This window comes from Hemitrygon akajei, chromosome 4 (genome assembly GCF_048418815.1).
Source record: "Hemitrygon akajei chromosome 4, sHemAka1.3, whole genome shotgun sequence".
In the NCBI taxonomy this organism is placed as follows: Eukaryota; Metazoa; Chordata; class Chondrichthyes; order Myliobatiformes; family Dasyatidae; genus Hemitrygon; species Hemitrygon akajei.
Window position 1 is genome coordinate 56,332,906 of NC_133127.1, and position 18,227 is coordinate 56,351,132.

General features: G+C 38.2%; 1 protein-coding gene across 5 annotated transcripts in view; it reads right to left on the reverse strand.

The window, feature by feature from the left end:
• The window catches only part of LOC140726365 (janus kinase and microtubule-interacting protein 1-like), a 395,420-nt gene extending 387,803 nt beyond the window's left edge, over positions 1-7,617 (reverse strand). For all 5 annotated transcript variants that reach the window (XM_073042649.1, XM_073042647.1, XM_073042648.1 and 2 more), the window contains exon 1: positions 7,354-7,617. The gene's annotated coding sequence lies outside the window, so the exon portion shown is untranslated. The remainder of the gene's footprint in view (positions 1-7,353) is intronic.
• Positions 7,618-18,227: the final 10,610 nt, after the last annotated feature.

The window sequence follows — 18,227 nt, forward strand, 5'->3', positions numbered from 1 at the left end:
CATCTTGAACAACCTCTCACAGACCCAGAACAAATCCTACACAGTCAGGGAAGTTTAGCAATGCCTCTACTTTCTGAGGAGGCTGAAGAGAGCTGGACATTACACATCCATACTCACGTCATTCTACAGATGCACAGGAGAGAGCATTCTAACAAGCTGCAAGTCTACTTCATATGGAAGCTACATTGCGGTGGACAGGGAAACTCTAATAGGTAGACAAAATTGTCCAACACATCACTGGCATCAGCCTACCCACTATCAAGGACATATATACAAAAGGTGCAGGAAAAGGGCCAACATCATCATGAAGGATCTCACCTACCCTGCCCATGAACTGTTTGTTCCACTCTCATCAGGGAGGAAGCTACATAGCACCCATACCATTATACCAGTCAAAAACAGTAACTTGCCCCAAGCAGTAAGACTGATCAACACCTCCTCCCACTAACACATCGCTCTATACACCCACCACCGCTATTTTATTATTTGCTGTCAGTTACCCATATAGACACTCCTGTGCCCAGCATCACTTTATGGAATACAATTTATGTATATAGTCTAAATATGTATTTGTATTTATTGAGTTTTAAAATTATTGTTCTTTATCCTGTGTCTTTTTTTGTGGTGCATCAGATCCAGAGTAACAATTATTTCATTCTCCTTTACACTTGTGTACAGGAAATTACATTAAACAATCTTGAATCTTCCTACTAATTCTGATCTCTTTGGAAAATACAGGCATGCATGCTTTTCTCCTATCGGAGGCAGAGCATTTTCGGACTAAACTTTGGCAGTCTCACTGTAAGTCAGGAGAAGGGCATGAAATCAAACATGCTCAAAATGAGATTTTCCTAGAGTAATGGCATATACTTTCCCCTTTCTTCCCTTGACAAATCACTGTAAACTTCAGGTTTGCACTGTGTTTCCATTCAGAATTAAGGGTACATAATAGGGGATTCTTAAAGACCATACATTGGGCAATCCTATTACTCAGATTAATCACACAGATTTACTGACACCTGTATAGGTCTAGAAGCATTTACACTTTGATTATTGCAGCTGTTAGTAATGTAAAACTGGAACATGCTACTCTGTGTAAACTGGGACTTCAGATCTAAACATCTGTACTTCCGACAGAATTGTAGGTCTTCGAATCAAAACATTTCTGGACTGAAGTCCTAATGATAGTTTGAAAGGAGGCTACTTCCACGTTAAATCTAACCAATTGTACATAACTCTTCAAGTTTAACAATGTCAAACATCTGTAGATTATGCCAGAAATTAATAGCCTCTGTAAGGTTTACCACCTTAGCATACCACAGAGAAATGAAAATCCCTCGTTAAGGAGGAGGCCTTTGAACATGAGAATGTTAAGATTACAGCAAAGGGCACGTAGGGAAATACGGGTCCTCATAAAGTAGATGCAGTGAAAGAATAGCAACTGCAAGATTCACCTCTGGGAATTTCCTCTTTCAAGTTGCCATTTTCCTTCTTGTCCTTCAACAATTCTCTCAGAAGTTCAATGCATTGAACACTAATTAAACAGTGAGCTTTATTTCCAAGTCTAATGTGGACTGAATATATTCATTTATCTACAACAAACCCATCTACTGATATTATTACCACCACAACAATCTAAAACAATGTACAAAAAAAATGCTTCACGTCACTTGGGAGAGTCAGATTAACTATTGCTATAAAGCATCCACATCATTCATGTTCAAACATTGTTTTTTTATAGCTGCTAAATGTACATAGTAAAGCAGCTCTGAGACAACAGTTCACAGAAGGTGAAAATTCTGAGGTGAACTTTATCAAAATTTTCTGAGTCTTTTTTAAGAGAGCTCGATTATTTGGAGAAAATTATATATGGCACAATATACTTCTATATTACACATTCTATAGGGATGACACACAAAAGACTATTTAACTGCATCGCAATACACAAGTTCAAGTTCAGTTTATTGTCATTCAACTGTACAGAGTTATACCGCCAAACAAAACGTTGCTCTGGACCAAGTTGTACAACACAGTACATATAACTCACAAACACAAGACGATGTAATATTACCATAAATGAATTAACAAGTAATAAGGTGCATTTACGACAGAAGTTAAAAATAACACAGTGTAACTCTATTGGTGCTTCATATCTGCAGATACGACAATAGTAAACCAATAATACTGATTACTTAAGCAGGAGAGTACTGAGGAATCAAAAAAGCACAAGGAGAATGTGTTGCATCTAGAAATGTTCAGAATGAACTTTTTAAGAATAAAATGAAATAGCAGAGAAAGATGCCACAATTTGAGAAGACAGAAAGGCCGCTGTAGCCATTGTTCTGGCCAAGAGATGACATAGTCATGAAGGGGGTTCCTCTGAACTTAAAAACCTCAGGGAGAAGGGGCACAAAACTAATCTCAGCACAACATTAATCTACTCTTCACCAGAGATGATAAATCTTCATACCTTGAGAGATAAGTGATTGTTAAAAACAAGTGTAATGTTCCCTCTCAAATAATATTACCAATGGCTATCTTATTCAAAATATCCAGAGTGTATCAGCATATACAAATAGTCTTTGTATTATGAGCAGGTAGCAAATGCAGCAGCTTTGTGTGCATATGACATTTTTGCTATTATCCATCGCACACGCCAACAGTTCTATAATTTTAATACTATTCATATACAGGTTGGGTCAAGATGATGCAGAGCTGTGATGTCCATCGACGTCATGGCTCAGACAGTTGTTTTTTCATTTGTAGGGATGGTTCACGGCAGTTCGGGGGGGGGGGGTGGTTTCGGTTTTGGGACAGGGATAGGGGCAGTAAGAGGCCAGGTTGGTGCACTGTTTGTTGAACTTCATTGATACTAGAGGTTGAGTCACCAGGTGTTGAGGAGACTAACAATCCCCAGCGAGTCCAGATTCCAGGTCAGAGGTTTATACAAGCAGTAAGTTTTGGGTACAGCTAGGAGTCACAAGGGCCACTGCCCCCCCTCCCAAATCACCCAGGTCTTCAGGGTTTGAGGTTTATGCAAGTCTAAAAGTCAAGGCCCGAAGTTTAAACTTGTGATCAGTGAGTCCTGAGGTCTAGTCCCAAAGTTCAAATCTGCGATCAGCAAGTTTAGAGGTGGTCAGAAGTTGGAGGCCCAAGGTTACAAGTCTGACTATCTGGTCAAGGACAGGAGGCCTGGAGGCAGCTTGTCTTGGGGTTGGAGGTGTTTGTGTGTGTGCGTATACACGTTACCATTTATTGTTCTTTGCTAATGCTCCTGAACTCAGGAGGCAATTAAGAATGTTGGTTGGTGGGACTGGAGCCAGAAGGATGGTATAGTACTTCCATGCAAGACATTTCCTGTAGACCTTTACGGAGGTCAGGTTTTTATATTACAGATCTATTTAATTATTTGAATTTTACTTCCTAGCACACTTTAGTAGGATTTGAATGCACGTCTCTGCATCAATGTTCAATATCCCACCTGTTAAACCAACAACTTAATCACCAAGCTACCATGCTACTGTTTTAGATAAATGACTAAAATAGAATTGGCATCCCTTTTTGAATGCATTGATAGTTTTGTATAACTTGAGATCTTAGCTCAAGGAAATACAATTAGACAGGGCCTCTGCATTGCAGTTTGATTCCCTTATCCAAGAAAGGATACTTAACTTTCCTGGAATGATGGGAATGCTTCATGGAGAGTGGTAATGCTAACTCAGCTCAGTCTAAAATAATGAGAAGTGATCCACTGAAATTTAAAGCATTCTCACAGTGCTACAAAGTGGACAAAGAGAAGGGAGATCCCATGGCTGGAATGTAGAGAAGGAAGGATAACATTCTTGGGGCAGAAAGTCTAGGCTTGAGGTAAAGGGAAATTCCACAGTTCAAAAAAGATGACCTGAGAAACATTCTGCACAGAGAGCAGTAGAAACTATGTGGTTAAATATTTTTTGAAGTTAGATACATTTCTAGGTGCAATAGGCTCCTAAAGAGAGTGCAAATACTCTATTGATTGAGATAAGGAATCAGCCATGTATTTAATGGCAAGTGAGGCTTGAAGGACCAAACTACCCATTACTTGATACTTCTAAGAAATTTTACTTCATTTATTTTTAAAGATGCAGAATTATGATTCAAATGCCTTGTCCACTCTCAATATTTATCTTACACAAGTCAAAATGAGTCATGTAATATTCTTGTGCAAACTTCCATTGTGCTCTTCATTTTAACTAAGAAAAATCTAACCAGTGAAAAGGCAAATATACATGCAATGGCCATTTCATAAACTTTTCAGGAGTGTATAATTCTAAAAGTATCACAACTTCTTTATCAAATGGATGCACCCAGCTGTACAACTTTTCAACTAGCTGCACTGTGGATAGAAACAGTCATGCTTGCTGAATGATCTGTCTGTTTTTTCACATCCTTTTGGGGAAAATGCAATTCTGAGATAACAAATTATGGTACAAACAGAGCCTTGCTGGTATTTATTCCAAGAGCTACTCAAGCAGATTGTGCTGCTTCAAGAGCTTGCTTGATAGGTTTAATTTAATTTAATATTTAATTGAAACAGGTATTTTTGAGTTGCAACACAAGTAACATGTGAGGCAATCACTGGGATGCATAGGAAATACGTAGTAGCTGACAATAAGATTTGGGAAGATGTACAGTGCTAATTGTGTGACGCACGAATATAATGACCATATTGCATTTGATCTCACTCTGCGCTCCTCTACTTGTTGCTAGCAAAGACATTTTACACATCATACTTTGAAAAAAAACATGGGAAATGCACAAACATCACATCTTATTCCTACTAGGTAGTATAATAAATATTTAAAGCTGGACAACTGCTCACTGAGATAAGCAAATTAATAATATAATCCACTTCATGTGTGTGACTCATTCTCTTTCCCAGTGAAACAATGTTCTTATCGGACACATTTTATCCACAAAACCCATTCTTAATTCCATTTTGTATGTGTTAAAATTTTAAACACTCAATCTGACTAACAAAAATTATGAAAACAAAGCAACAATATGCCTTACATAAAATATCACAAATAGTTTTTATGACAGGCTCTGCAAATGACCATTCTTTCTTCCTGCAGTTTATTTGCACATAATAGATGCACAGTTCAATTTTTAAAATATTAAAATTGACAAAACATTGCATAATTTCCTGTGAAGGGATTTCCTCTGGATCCTAAGGTTTCTTCCCACATCCTGAGGATCCACCAGTAGGTTATTTGGCCACAGCAAATTGCCCATAGAGTGGGCCTGAAGAGTAGAATCCCAGGATAATTGATAGGATTATGAGGAGAACACAAGTCAGAGCAGTATAGGTGAGTGCTTGGAGATTAGCACAGACTTAATGGGCCAAAGGACTTACTTTCTTATAGCATGGCTACCTCACAAAATAGATCTTCATTAAGTTCATTGGTAGCATTCAATGCACTTAGCTCAATATGATTGAAAGGAAACTTTTCTTCATAGTAAATTCTCAGATTTCTGACTTATACTTTTGCAGAAAAAAAGGTGGCTCTGAATAACATATGTCCTATTTCCAAAGACATAGGAGCATGGAGCATTAAAGTGCTTTGAAGTGAGCTGAACATCACTGATGGCAACTACGGTAACTGAAGCCCAGTAATTATTTAAACATCAGATCATTAAAACCATTTAATATACAAAATGGAAATAATAGGCTAAAGTTGTACTGAGGTAAAGAAATACAGTTCTAAATAAAACTGAATAGATGGTAATTTTTGGACTTAAATTGTTTTCAAATTCTTCTTCATTCTGGATCAACTGAAAACAATATGGATGATAATTTCCCTACCCTAATATTTCTTCAAAACATATATGATGCCTGTTATCAATGGTGCAAGCAAGTATCCCAGCATATTCATAGCAGATTACTTTACTCTCCTGAGAATACTTCACTACTGCACAACATGTTGGAATAAAATATAGATTTTTATTTAGATATAACAGTGATTTATGTCTAGTATTAAACTCACCCTTTTTAAACTTGCTAATCTGACAATATTGGTATCTATCCAAAAAGCTTTCATGCTCCGTAATTTTCCCATAAGTAGGATGGAATCCAATTAATTTTTATCCAATAATGTTATCAGCAGTGAACACTGCAACTCCTCTTACTAAAATAAATTATTTTTTTCATATGCAATATAACCAAAACAAAATTCACTTACACTGGAGTTAATAATAAAGGTACAGGTCTTTGAACTCGCGAGATTATTTCTTATACGTTTATAAGTTTTATCTTAATTTGGATCAATACATGATTTAAGATTTTTTGGTAACTATGTGCCATATTTAACATATAGTGCAATGAAACCTATGTTAAAGCTAACCACAAAAATATAACATGATTATAAGATGCACAGCCATTTCTAATGCTTTTTTTTTCTTTTCCAGGCACAGCGATTTATCTCTTCACATTCCTTAACTAATTATGCAGATACAAACCTTGTAAATTAAATGAAATTTGTTGAAAGCGTGAGGATACGACAATGGGAGTAAACAGCGCTATTTTTTTAAGTTTCATAAACAAAATTTTAATCACAATACTGATGCCAACTGTTGAAACCAATAGCCATTTTTTTTTGTTTGAAATGTAAACCAACGATTTCGTGTTGTAATCAGCAAAACCATTAATTTGAAAAAAAAACTTCTGTGGGTAAAGATGCTCCAACTAGCGCTGAGCGATTGAGATTGAGAACTCCGATTGAGAACTGATAAATAAAGCGTGCGAGTGACTACAAAAAGAGACAATGCTCTCGGAAGAGGTTACATGTAACATCAGTAACAGGATGTCAAAGCATTTTCAGCTATTTATGAGAAAAGATGTGAGTGGAAGGAGTTGCCCCACCCTACCTTCATGCCAGCCTGCAAAAGGCACATCCTCTGCAGTACTAACTACAGCATCACGGGCCTGGGAAGCAGCGTGGGATTTGAGACCACATTCAATGAGAATTCTTCTTTAAATGCCCTCTTGCAATTGATAAAACCAAACCGCATGACACAGGAAACCGAAAAAGCAAGTCAGCTTCCCCTCATGCAAATGTTTCGAACGTTACTTAACCTTAACGACAGTTATGCTGACAAATCTCCACAGTGTGTTTAATCTAACACGCACAAGTAGTTTTATGTATTACATAAAGAATCAGCAAATAATACAGCGATAAAACACACCCAAGCGATTTAATGAAATACGTGTTGCTGTTCTGCAGGCATGGTGCACTAGCTGAAGAATTTCTGCCTCATTTTTTTTGTCTGTCTGCATTGAGAGGGCTAAGAGTGTTCAGGTATGTCGGTACTCACTTGCCATGCTGTCTTCACGTTTTGAGAGATTAAACTGCAATCACTTCAATGTTTTCTTATAGAAGAAAATAACCTCGTGTCGCGACCAGCTTCCGGACTGGGAGAAAATCTTGTTGCACTTTCATTATGGAACTCTTTATATATACATGTAATGTATATTTTGCAGTTGCCTTTTCCTTGTCGCAATTCAAGTGATTTTCGTGTCTGTTTCTCTTTAGCGCTCTCCCGTTGTAGAATGTGCTATCAGGTCGTACCGTTTGGACAGCTCCTGGCGCAGCTGAGAGAGCGCGACGCAGCCCATAGCCATCTGACTCCCTCTATCCGCACAGCGTCAGGCTGCTCTCCTTAAAGAGGAAACTCTACCTTCAGCAGCAGCACACACCTCTTTCCAGTACATTGCACATCTAGTGAACGGTGTTAAGGAGAAAATACTGCGTGGCACACAAGTATGTTTTTAAAATCGGCAAGGACCAAAAAGGCAAAAAAAGATAATTATGCTTTAATATATGGGGTCCAACAGAATGTATGGATGTTTCAACATAAACCTTCTTTGAAAATGCACTTACCTGCTACACAGTAAAATAAAAAGTTTTAAGCCGATTTATGTTTTAAAATATGAGTCCCCATAATTAGCGCAGAGTTTAAACAGATCACCTGGAAGAGTAAATATCAGATGGTAAAGAGACCACAAAATACCAACCTTTGTAGGCAGCACTTTTTGATTATTTTCTATTGTTTTAGGTCCAAAATCAGGCATACTTCCATTCCTATGATGGAGATATCAGAAGCAAAGCCGATAGTTATTTCACTGCCCTGAGGCAAACCCTTATCTGATATGGCATTACCTTAATGCCACAAGGGAAGTAATCAGTTTCCTTCCTGCTGTACTGGGTGTACTAAATAAGACCATAATAAGATATAGGCACAGAAATTGGGCCATTTGGCCCATCGAGTCTGCTCAGCCATTTCATCATGGCTGATCCATTTTCCTTCTCAGCCCAATTCCTGCATTTTCCCCATATCCTGACCAATCAAGAATCTATCAACCTCTGCCTTAAATATAATGGCCTCCACTGCCATCTGTGGCAAGGAATTCAACAGATTCATCACTCAATGAATTCCTCCTCTTCTCCATGCTAAATGGAAGTCCCTCTCTTCTGAGGCTGTGTTCTAGGTTCTTGGACTACCCCACCATAGGAAACATCCTCTCCATATCTATTCTACTGAGGCTTTTCAACATTTGATAAGTTTCAATGAGATCCCCCCTCATTCTTCTGAACTCCACTAACACCAAGAGCCATCAAATGCTCCTCGTGTAATAAGCCTGTCAATTTTTGTGAACCTCCTTTAAACCTTCTCCAACGTAAGTACGTCGTTTTTCAGATAATGGGCCCAAAGCTGCTTGCAATACTTCAAATGAGGCCTCACCAGTGCCTTACAAAGCCTTAACATTGCTCGTTGTATTTACTGTATATCCTAATTCTCTCAAAATGAATGCTAACATTGCATTTGCCTTCCTCACCAGTGACTCAACCTGCAAATTAACCTTCAGGAAATCTTGCAAGAGGACTTCCAAATCCCTTTGCACCTTGAATTTTTGAATTTTCTCTCCATTTCTTTCATTTCTTCCTCTGAAGTGCATGAGCATACACTTACCACGCTATGTTCACATTTTGAGAGATTGATCCGCATACCAGCAAGTGATATGTATTCCATCTGCCACGTAAGATCTACCTGCCTCCATTCTGAGACAACTAATTCTGCCCACACCGAATGTACTGACACATACAAATTATGCACTGGAGTAGGTCACTTGTCCATGCTGGCCTGCTTCACCATAGAGCCACTGAACACCACAGCACAGAAACATGCCCCTTGGCCCATGCAGTTCATGCCAATCTGTTTTAATATGATTCTAGACTGAAAGGATTGCAGCTTCAATTCTGCATTTCTGTCTGGCCATGCTAATCTTTAACATCCTGCTTTATCAAGTATCTACCACTCCCTAAACAATATTCAAAGGTTCTGTATCAGAAACCCTTACTCCCCCTCTACAAGAAAGCTTTTCACATTAACCGCTCAACTCCTTATTTTAAAAACAGTAGCATCTAGTTATAAATTCTCCTACAAAACGGAAAATCCTCAGCAAGACCCCCACCTGTCAAAACCTTTTCAGACCTTAGGTCGCAATAAATTCGCATCTACCAAATCCCAGCTGGTTTAAGTCTACTGTGTTCAACCTTGCTTCACAAGACAATCAGCCCATGCAAGGTATTGATCTAATAATTCTTCATGAACTGCTTCTAACATATTGTCACCCTTCCTCAATTAGGGTGCTCAATACTGTACACTTGACATCATATATGGTATCACCAGTGCTCCATATAATTGAAGCATAACTTAGCCACTCATATGTTCAGTTCATCTCTGATAAATAATAACATTTATTGTTTGCTATATCTGCATACCAGACTTTTGTGAATCATTTACTAGGACACCTGGACCATAAGACCATAAGACATAGGAGTAGAATTAGGCCATTCAGCCCATTGAGTCCGCTCCGCCATTTCATCATGGCTGATCCCAGATCCCATTCAATCCCATACACCTGTCCTCTCACCATATCCCTTGTTGCCCTGATCAATCAGGAAATTATCAACTTCCGCTTTGAATATACCCATGGACTTGACCTCCAGTGAAGTCTGTGGCATAGCATTCCAGAGATTCAGCACTCTTCGGCTAAAAAAAAATTCCCCCTTACTTCTGTTCTAAAAGACCTTTCTACATCTCAGAGTTCTGTAATTTCTCACTATTTAGATGATGTTCTTTTTTATTTACCCTGCAAAAATTTCACATACTCACAGAGAATACTGAATTTTCCTCATCAATGGTCATTTGGTTAATCTATCTATACCCTCACCTGTTCTTGGTGGGAAAACTTCCCAAAAAGAAATCCAGGAACTGGGTCTTCATCCCCAGGTATATCCTACTTTCAGTTGTGACACACACCAGCTAGAGTGAAGTGTAAGGTTTTCAAGTTCAGCAATGATGTGGAAGGACAGGTGGTCATGAGGATGTTTGATTCTGTAAAGGGATATATTTGACTGAGCAATTGGGCAAAAAAACCTGTTAAATGAAGCTTAATGTGGGGCAATGTGAGGAATCAAAAATAAATAAACTAAATGGAGAAAGAATTCAAATAAGGTCACAATGTTCTAGGTTTTAGTGCATAAATCATAAAAAGTTAGAAGGCAGGTTTAACGAAGTAAATTCCTGGGGCACACAGAGACTGCAGATGCTGGTATCTGGAGCAAAATAAAATTGCTGTTGGAACTCAGTGGATCAGGCAGTATCTAAGCATCTTTGGAGGGAAATGGGCCTGAGATATTAACTGTAAATTTCTCTTCACTGTTGGTGCTCAACCAGGGAAGTTCTTCCAGCATCCTGTTATCTTAAATTACTGGGATAAGAAGGTTGTTCTTTCAAGGCAGGTTAGACAACTTTATCTGTATTCCTTAAAGTTTCGAGCAATGAGGGTGACCTTATTCAAACATATAAGAACTTGAAGGAGCATGAGGGTAGGTTTTGAGGTGATTTCTCTAGCAGGAGTCGTGAACAAGGGGACATAGCTGAAGAATAAGGGGTTAGTCATTTAAAACGGAGCTGTGCAAATTTTTTTCCTCTCAGAGGGGAGCTCTGGAATTCTCTGGTGGTGAAAGCCAGATCATTAGATAAATTTCAGAAGCAGGTTTATTATGATTGACGTACATTGTGAAATTTGTGGTTTTGCTGCAGCAGTACAATGCAGGACATAAAAATTACTATAATTACAAAAATAAGTGAATTGGACAAAAGAGAAATAACAGGTGAGTGAAGACAAGTATATGGAAGATATTCCTACCCAAGATACACAAATCTAACCACCCCAGTAGGCCCATTATTTGTGCCTGCTCCTGCTTCGCTGAAATTGTGTCTGCATACCTCTACTCCATTTTGTTTCCCTTAGTTCAGTCTCTTCCTAAAGTGACCAAGAGGGTGTGAAGTGTCCCTTCAGCAACACTTCACGTGATCTTGATCACTTCAATTACTTTAAGTTTCCTGACCCTGATATCTTAATTTTTACTATGGATGTCCAGTCTCAAAAACTTCTATCCCCCATGAGGAAGGCCTTGAAGTTCTCTGTTTCTTTCTGGACTCCAGGCCTAACCAATTTCCCTCCACCACCACCCCAATCCATCTGGCAGAACTGGTTCTCACCCTTAACGATTTCTCTTTCGGCTCCTCCCATTTTCTCCAAACTCATGGTCACCAATTGATGGAGGAACTTAGCAGGTCAAGCAGCATCGGGGGCAGAGAAGAAATTGTTGACACTTCAAGACAAAACCTGCAACAGGACCAGGAGTGGACAAGCAAAATAACCAGCACAAAGAAGAGGAATAGCAAGAAAGGATTCCAAGGTGATTGTTGCACTCAAGAGGGGTGCAGGATGACAGGTATGGGAGGTCAGTAGGGTTAGTTGGAAGACTAGAGAGAGAGGTGAAAAAAAATAACAACAGATGGAGCAAGAAGTTGTTTGCTGGCAGGTTTAACATTTTGGTTTTCAAATATAAGTGAGAAAAATTTGTACCAGTATTGGCAAAACTCTTCTCAAGGAATATTTGAATATAAAATTCCTAAACCACTTTACAAAATCTCTTTTCTTGATAGAAACTTTGTATTAAGATTCAAATAAAAACACAATTAACTCCTGTAGCCCAACAAAAGCAAATGAAAATGAACGACAATTCTTATTTGACAAACACTGTCACACACAAAGTCCAAGCATGATTAAGTGGCATTTGTCCATTGGTATTTCACTACAATAATCCACTTGAATACTTGGACAGGCAAAGCAAACATCAACCAAGCTCCATTGCTAACATTTGAGGATGTGATTAGCTCTGGAAGAACATTTATTAATGTTGGATTCATTCAAATGATTAAAGACTTTTTTTTCCAAAAGCCACGGACAAACTTAAAAACAGTCACTGGAGGAGTTTGTGGAGTATGAACATGACAACACTAATACTCTTGCCAACTATTCTCCATCACCATGAGACAGAAAGTTGCACTGGTTCACACACAAATGTGTAAATGTGGTGAACTACATATACCTGTCTGGACACGCTCCCCCTGCTGACTGCTCCTGTGGCTCCTCCCACAGATTGTGGCTCCTCCCACGGACCCTAATATAAAGGCGATTGGAGACACAGCCCCGGCCTCAGTCTCCAGGATGTAGTGTGGTGGTCAGTTGCTGCTTGTTCTTTCTTCCAGCCAATGAAAGCCTATATCTTGCCTCACGTCTCCGAGAGTTATTGAAGGTGCATCAGTAAGCATATCGGAGACTTGATGAAAGGCCACAGCCTGAAACATTGACTGTTTCTTCCATGCTTTAGATGCTGCCTGACCTGCTGAATTCCTCCAACATTTTGTGTGTGTTACTCTGGATTTTCAGTATCTGCAGAGTCTCTTGTGTTTATGCATAATACAGTACTTAATTCATCCCCACAAATTGCTTCTGTTACCAATGACTAATATGCTACAAATATTAGACTTCACAGTTATTAGCAATGTGATTACACTGACCACTGACATCAGTTGCTGTCAAGGCACAGCTGTAGGGCATCTCTGTGTCCGGAGATGTCATCCAGCTGGCTGAACAGCCAACCATAATGAAGAATCTCACAGGCAACCAATCAGGAAGTTAAAAAGCAATTTAATACTTCATTAAAATATTTTATCAGATTTAAACTTAATAAAATTCAAGGATTTTTCTTTTGAGGAAGTAATGAATAACAATTATAAATGGTGTTTTGGATGAGAAAGATGATTAAAATATGATTTAATAAATCATTAAAACAGTATCAACTTATCTAACCAAAACAATACTTCCTGTGATCTTCACAGTAAGCATTGTCTGCTCATAGCACACACTATAGTCAGCTCACTTATTACCCAAGACTGGAGAAGGCCATGATAGCACTCCCAGTGAAGGAGCAGGAAATCACTGAGAGTCTTTTTGAATTTTTGAATTTTACTGAGAGTTCATCAGATTTTTCACACTAGTTAGTATTGATAAAAAGCATTATTTCAGTCACAAATCTTAAAAACAAAAAAAAAAGCCTTTCAGCTGTTACAGTCTGGGCTAAGTATTCCACATACCAAAAGGTAACCAACATGATAATTATGTTTACAATGACAATTTGTGGAACATACATTAGGATCTTTAAAAGGGAAAAATAAATTATTGTAGTGTATTAGCTAGCTGATATAATGACATCATACTAAACATTCTAGATTCAGTCTATGGGGCATTGGGTGGCAGTGATGAAGTTAGAAGTTACCTAAATGGGAACTTAAACTGCCGAAGTTCCAGAATGAGATTGCTATGTGGTACACCTGTGGATATATCTATGTGCAACTACCAGAAGACAAGGTAAAGTGAAATGGGTACAAAATCAATTCTAATGCCCATAAATAGATTTAGTCAACTATCTTTTACCCCCAAATGAACAATAGTCATTTGTGCTGGCTAATGAAGGGCAGATCATGTGGATCCTTTCACCAGCAAGCAACCAAAATGTTTAGGAAGAGACTTCTTTCAGTGCTTTAGAATAACCTAACCTCACCCCGTGTGTAATTCTTTCTCTTGATAATCCATGAATCTAACACACCCTTGAAGTACAGGTGATATTTAATTGGAACAATTCTGTAAAAGTTTGTTATTTTCTGATTCATAACTATAACAGGGCCCTCCACTTTGAACAATTTACAGTGTTACACATACAAGGGACAAACTCTGGATCAATCGACTTTTTAACACTGTGATGCACCATCAATAACTGTCGGAGACGTGAGGCGAGAGATAGGCTTTTATTAGCTGGAAGAAAGCACTGTCAGCAGCAAGAGACCATCACACAACATCCTGGAGACTGAGGGAGGAGCAGTGCCTCCAATCGCCTTTATACAGGGGTCTGTGGGAGGAGCCACAGGAGCAGTCAGCGGGGGGCGTGTCCAGACAGGTATATGTAGTTCACCACACACTGCTCATACAAACATAGTGTTGCTCGGTGTCATTTTCATGTTCAAGAATATTATGTGATTATAAATGATTTATGCATTAATATTATTATCATTTTAATTTAATCAGGAAATCACTATGAAGAAAGTAAAAACCATGGTGCTGAAAAAGCATTTGCTTTATTGAATCATGTTTTCTAACACAATGACACTCCAATACTATCAAAGTAAATTCTGAATATGCCTCTCAGCAGATTGCATAAGAATAAGAAGTACATTTTATTCAGCATTTGAATAAAAAGTAAGTTCTGAATTACAAAAGTGACATGTCTGGTTGAATTGAACAGTTGATTTAATCTGTATGATTCACAGACAGAAGAAACTGAAGTAGACTTAGCCAGGATCTGTGAACACAAAATGTGATTAGTCTCATAACTGACAAGGAACCCAAGCCTGAATGAATTCTGTAAATCTTACAGGGATGGGTAAATAATTACTATAGTTCATCACTGATTATTTTCCAAATTGAGTGTACAGTAGACTTCTGCAGTTTAAGAGCTGCATCTTATTTTCCTTTGGAAGCCAACAGCAACTGCATCACTATTTTCAGCTCTTAAGCGTCATCACAGATAGTATGCAAATCATCACTCAGATGCAGAGTTACTGTTGTAGACAAACTGAACTGTATTAAATTTAAATACTGTCGATAGTATAATAGACACCAAGGGTATAATCAAAATCTGAGGACCAAAGGCTGATAGAAAACAAATCAGTTTCATTTTCACGGCTTTGACATCATTCAAATGAAATCCTTCATTTGGTTTAACTGCCTGCAGCAATGCATAATTTCTATGCAATTTATTTCCAAAATGGAATCACTTTATGCATAATTGTCATTTAAGTCACTCTCAAATATCTGTTCATTCTCCACAAAATGCCAATGCAAACAGTAATTCTTAATGCAATTATTCTTGGGTATTTATTAATATACAAACTGTGGATAATTCAATGAAATTTATTCCTATAACACCATTTTAAAGTCACATATCAAAATATTGTTTAAAAAAAGCAGAATACTGTCAAGCAATGAATAATGTAAAGCATTTGTGTACACTCTGGCATATCTAATTTTCTTCCATGTAAACAAAATTTCTAATAATAGAGCATTTTCTGATTGCTACAGAATCTATTACTAAAAAAAAATTCTATTGCAAATTCAGTGGATTCAGTTAATTGGGACACATCTGGACCAGTACATTTTGGCCCAATTAAGCAACTGACCAAATAAGCCGAAGTATCAGGGAAATAGTTAAAAAGATTTAAAAAAAACTAACATTTAACTGAACAACTAATTATGCATTTAAATGGAAAAACTGAGCAAATTAAAACATTATCAATACTACTACAATACTATAAAGCCATGTATTATTTCTAACAATTATTGACAGAGAAATTCATCCAGTGTATGCTGCTGTGTTCTTATGATTGACTGTAAAATGAACAAAATCAGTGCAGACACCTAGTGTAGATAATGGATTGTCTTCATACAATCTTTTTGAGGTTTGCATCCTCCAAATCTTTACTTTCATTATAACATTCAAGATGATTGTCGATAAATTCAAATTCTCTGTAGTTCATGACTTGTTGAAGTAGTGAAATAGTTTCATTTTCATTCCCAGCCGTTTCTAGCATCTCCAAGCCTGAATAGTTGAAAATGCAGTGAGCCAAACAGTCCTGAATTGTCTTACTGCTTATGTCTCACCAACTAACAGTGACAAAAATCACGTAACATAAACACATGCAACTGATGCTATTTAAAACTGTTCACTCTAAGCACAATTTAGTGTCTAACAGCTGCACAAGCATATGTGACTGATGTTAGTTAAAAACAGCTCAGCAACAGTTTCCTGCCCCAATTAAGCAGCATGGTGTCCCAAATAAATGAAAGAAAGCCCAGCTATTTTTGCAATTAGTTTTTGTTCTTTAAGAGTTGGCCCAAATTACCCAAAGCCCCAATTAATCGATTGTGCAATTAACCAAATCCACTGTCACATAAAACATTCTCTGTTAAAAAAGCAAGACCTATGTTTGTCTTTCAAATATTTACAATTATTTAGAATAGAGAATGACAATGCTACCAGACATAAAACTAAAGTAGCAGCTACATTCTGAAAGGCCTGGTGCCAAGATGGATTTTAATTCTGTTGTAAATGATTAAGCAACAGCTATAATGCACAAAACCATCATGAAGGCATCTAACCTTCAAATACAAACAATGTTTGAAATATCTATGTACACTAAACATTATAAAAGTTCTTTAATATTACTTTATTAAAACAGTTGTAAACGAGTGTGTTCCCACAAAATCATTCAGAGTCCTCTCCAACCAGAAGCCCTGGATGAATCATGAGATCTGCAGTCTTCTGAGAGTCAGATTAGAGGCATTCAAGTCTTGTGACCAAGAAAGTTACAAGAGGTCCAGGTACAATATCTGGAAAGCCTTTTCACAGTCAAAGTAGCAACATGGGATTAAACTTGAATCAACAAAGAATGCTCGACAATTATGGCAGGGCTTGAAAACCATCACCTCTTAACAAGTTAATTCAAGCAACATAGGCGACAGCAGGGCTTTGCTTCCAAATGAGCTCAATGCCTTCTAAGCTTGCCCTGACCATCAAAACATTGATGAATCATCATGAACTCCCTCAGCCCCTGATAATCCTACGATTTCAGTATCTGAGGCTGACCTGCAGGCATCCTTTAGGAGTGTGAACCCACGAAAAGCATCTGGCCCGGATGGGGTATGTGGCCAAATACTAAAGACCGGTGCTGATCAACTATCTGTAGTGTTCACTGAGATCTTTAACCTCTTGCTTTGACAGTCTGAGGTATCGACCTGCTTCAAGCAGACTTCAATTATACTGCTGCCCAAGAAGAATTTGGTGATCTTCCTTGATGATTATGGTCTAGTAGTGCTTACATCTGCAGTAATGAAGTGTTTTGAGAGGTTGGTGATGAAACATCAACTCCTGCCTGAGAGCGACTTGGATGCACCCCAATTTGCCTACTGGGGCACTAGGTCCACAGCAGACGTCATCTCATTTGCTTGTCATTCAACTCTGGAACCATTGGATAGCGAAGTTGCATACATCAGGATACTCTTTATGATCTCAGCAATCAATACCACCATCCCCTCAAAGCTAATCACTAAGCTCCTAGACCTTGGCTTCAATACCTTCTTGTGCAATTGGATCCTCTATTTCCTTACTTGCAGAGCCTAGTCAGTTCAGATTGGCAACAACGTCTCCTCCATGATCTCCATCAGCAAAAGTGCACCGTAAAGCCAAGTGCGTAGCCCCTGTTCTACTTGCTTTACACGTATGACTGTGTGGAAACAGTATATAAGAGGGAGATTGAAAGCAGTTGATACTGCGAAGTCCATCACAGGTAAAGCCCTCCCCACCATTCATCACATCTACAAAGAACGCTGTCACCTGGAGGCAGCATCCAACAGGAACCCTCACCACTCACAACATACTCTGTTCTCACTGCTGCCATCAGGAGCCTCAGCACTCACAACAGCAAGTTCAGGACCAGTTATTACCCTTCAACTATCAGGCTCCTGAAACAACTTCACTTGCCCCATCACTGAAATATTCCTACTACTTATGGACTCACCTTCGAGGACTCTTCATCTCATGTTCTCGATATCTATTTTTAATTTTTCTTCTTTTTGCATTTGCACAGTTTGTTTGCTTTTGCACACTGCGTGAATGCCCTTGGTGGTGCGATATTTCATTGATTTTGTTTTGATT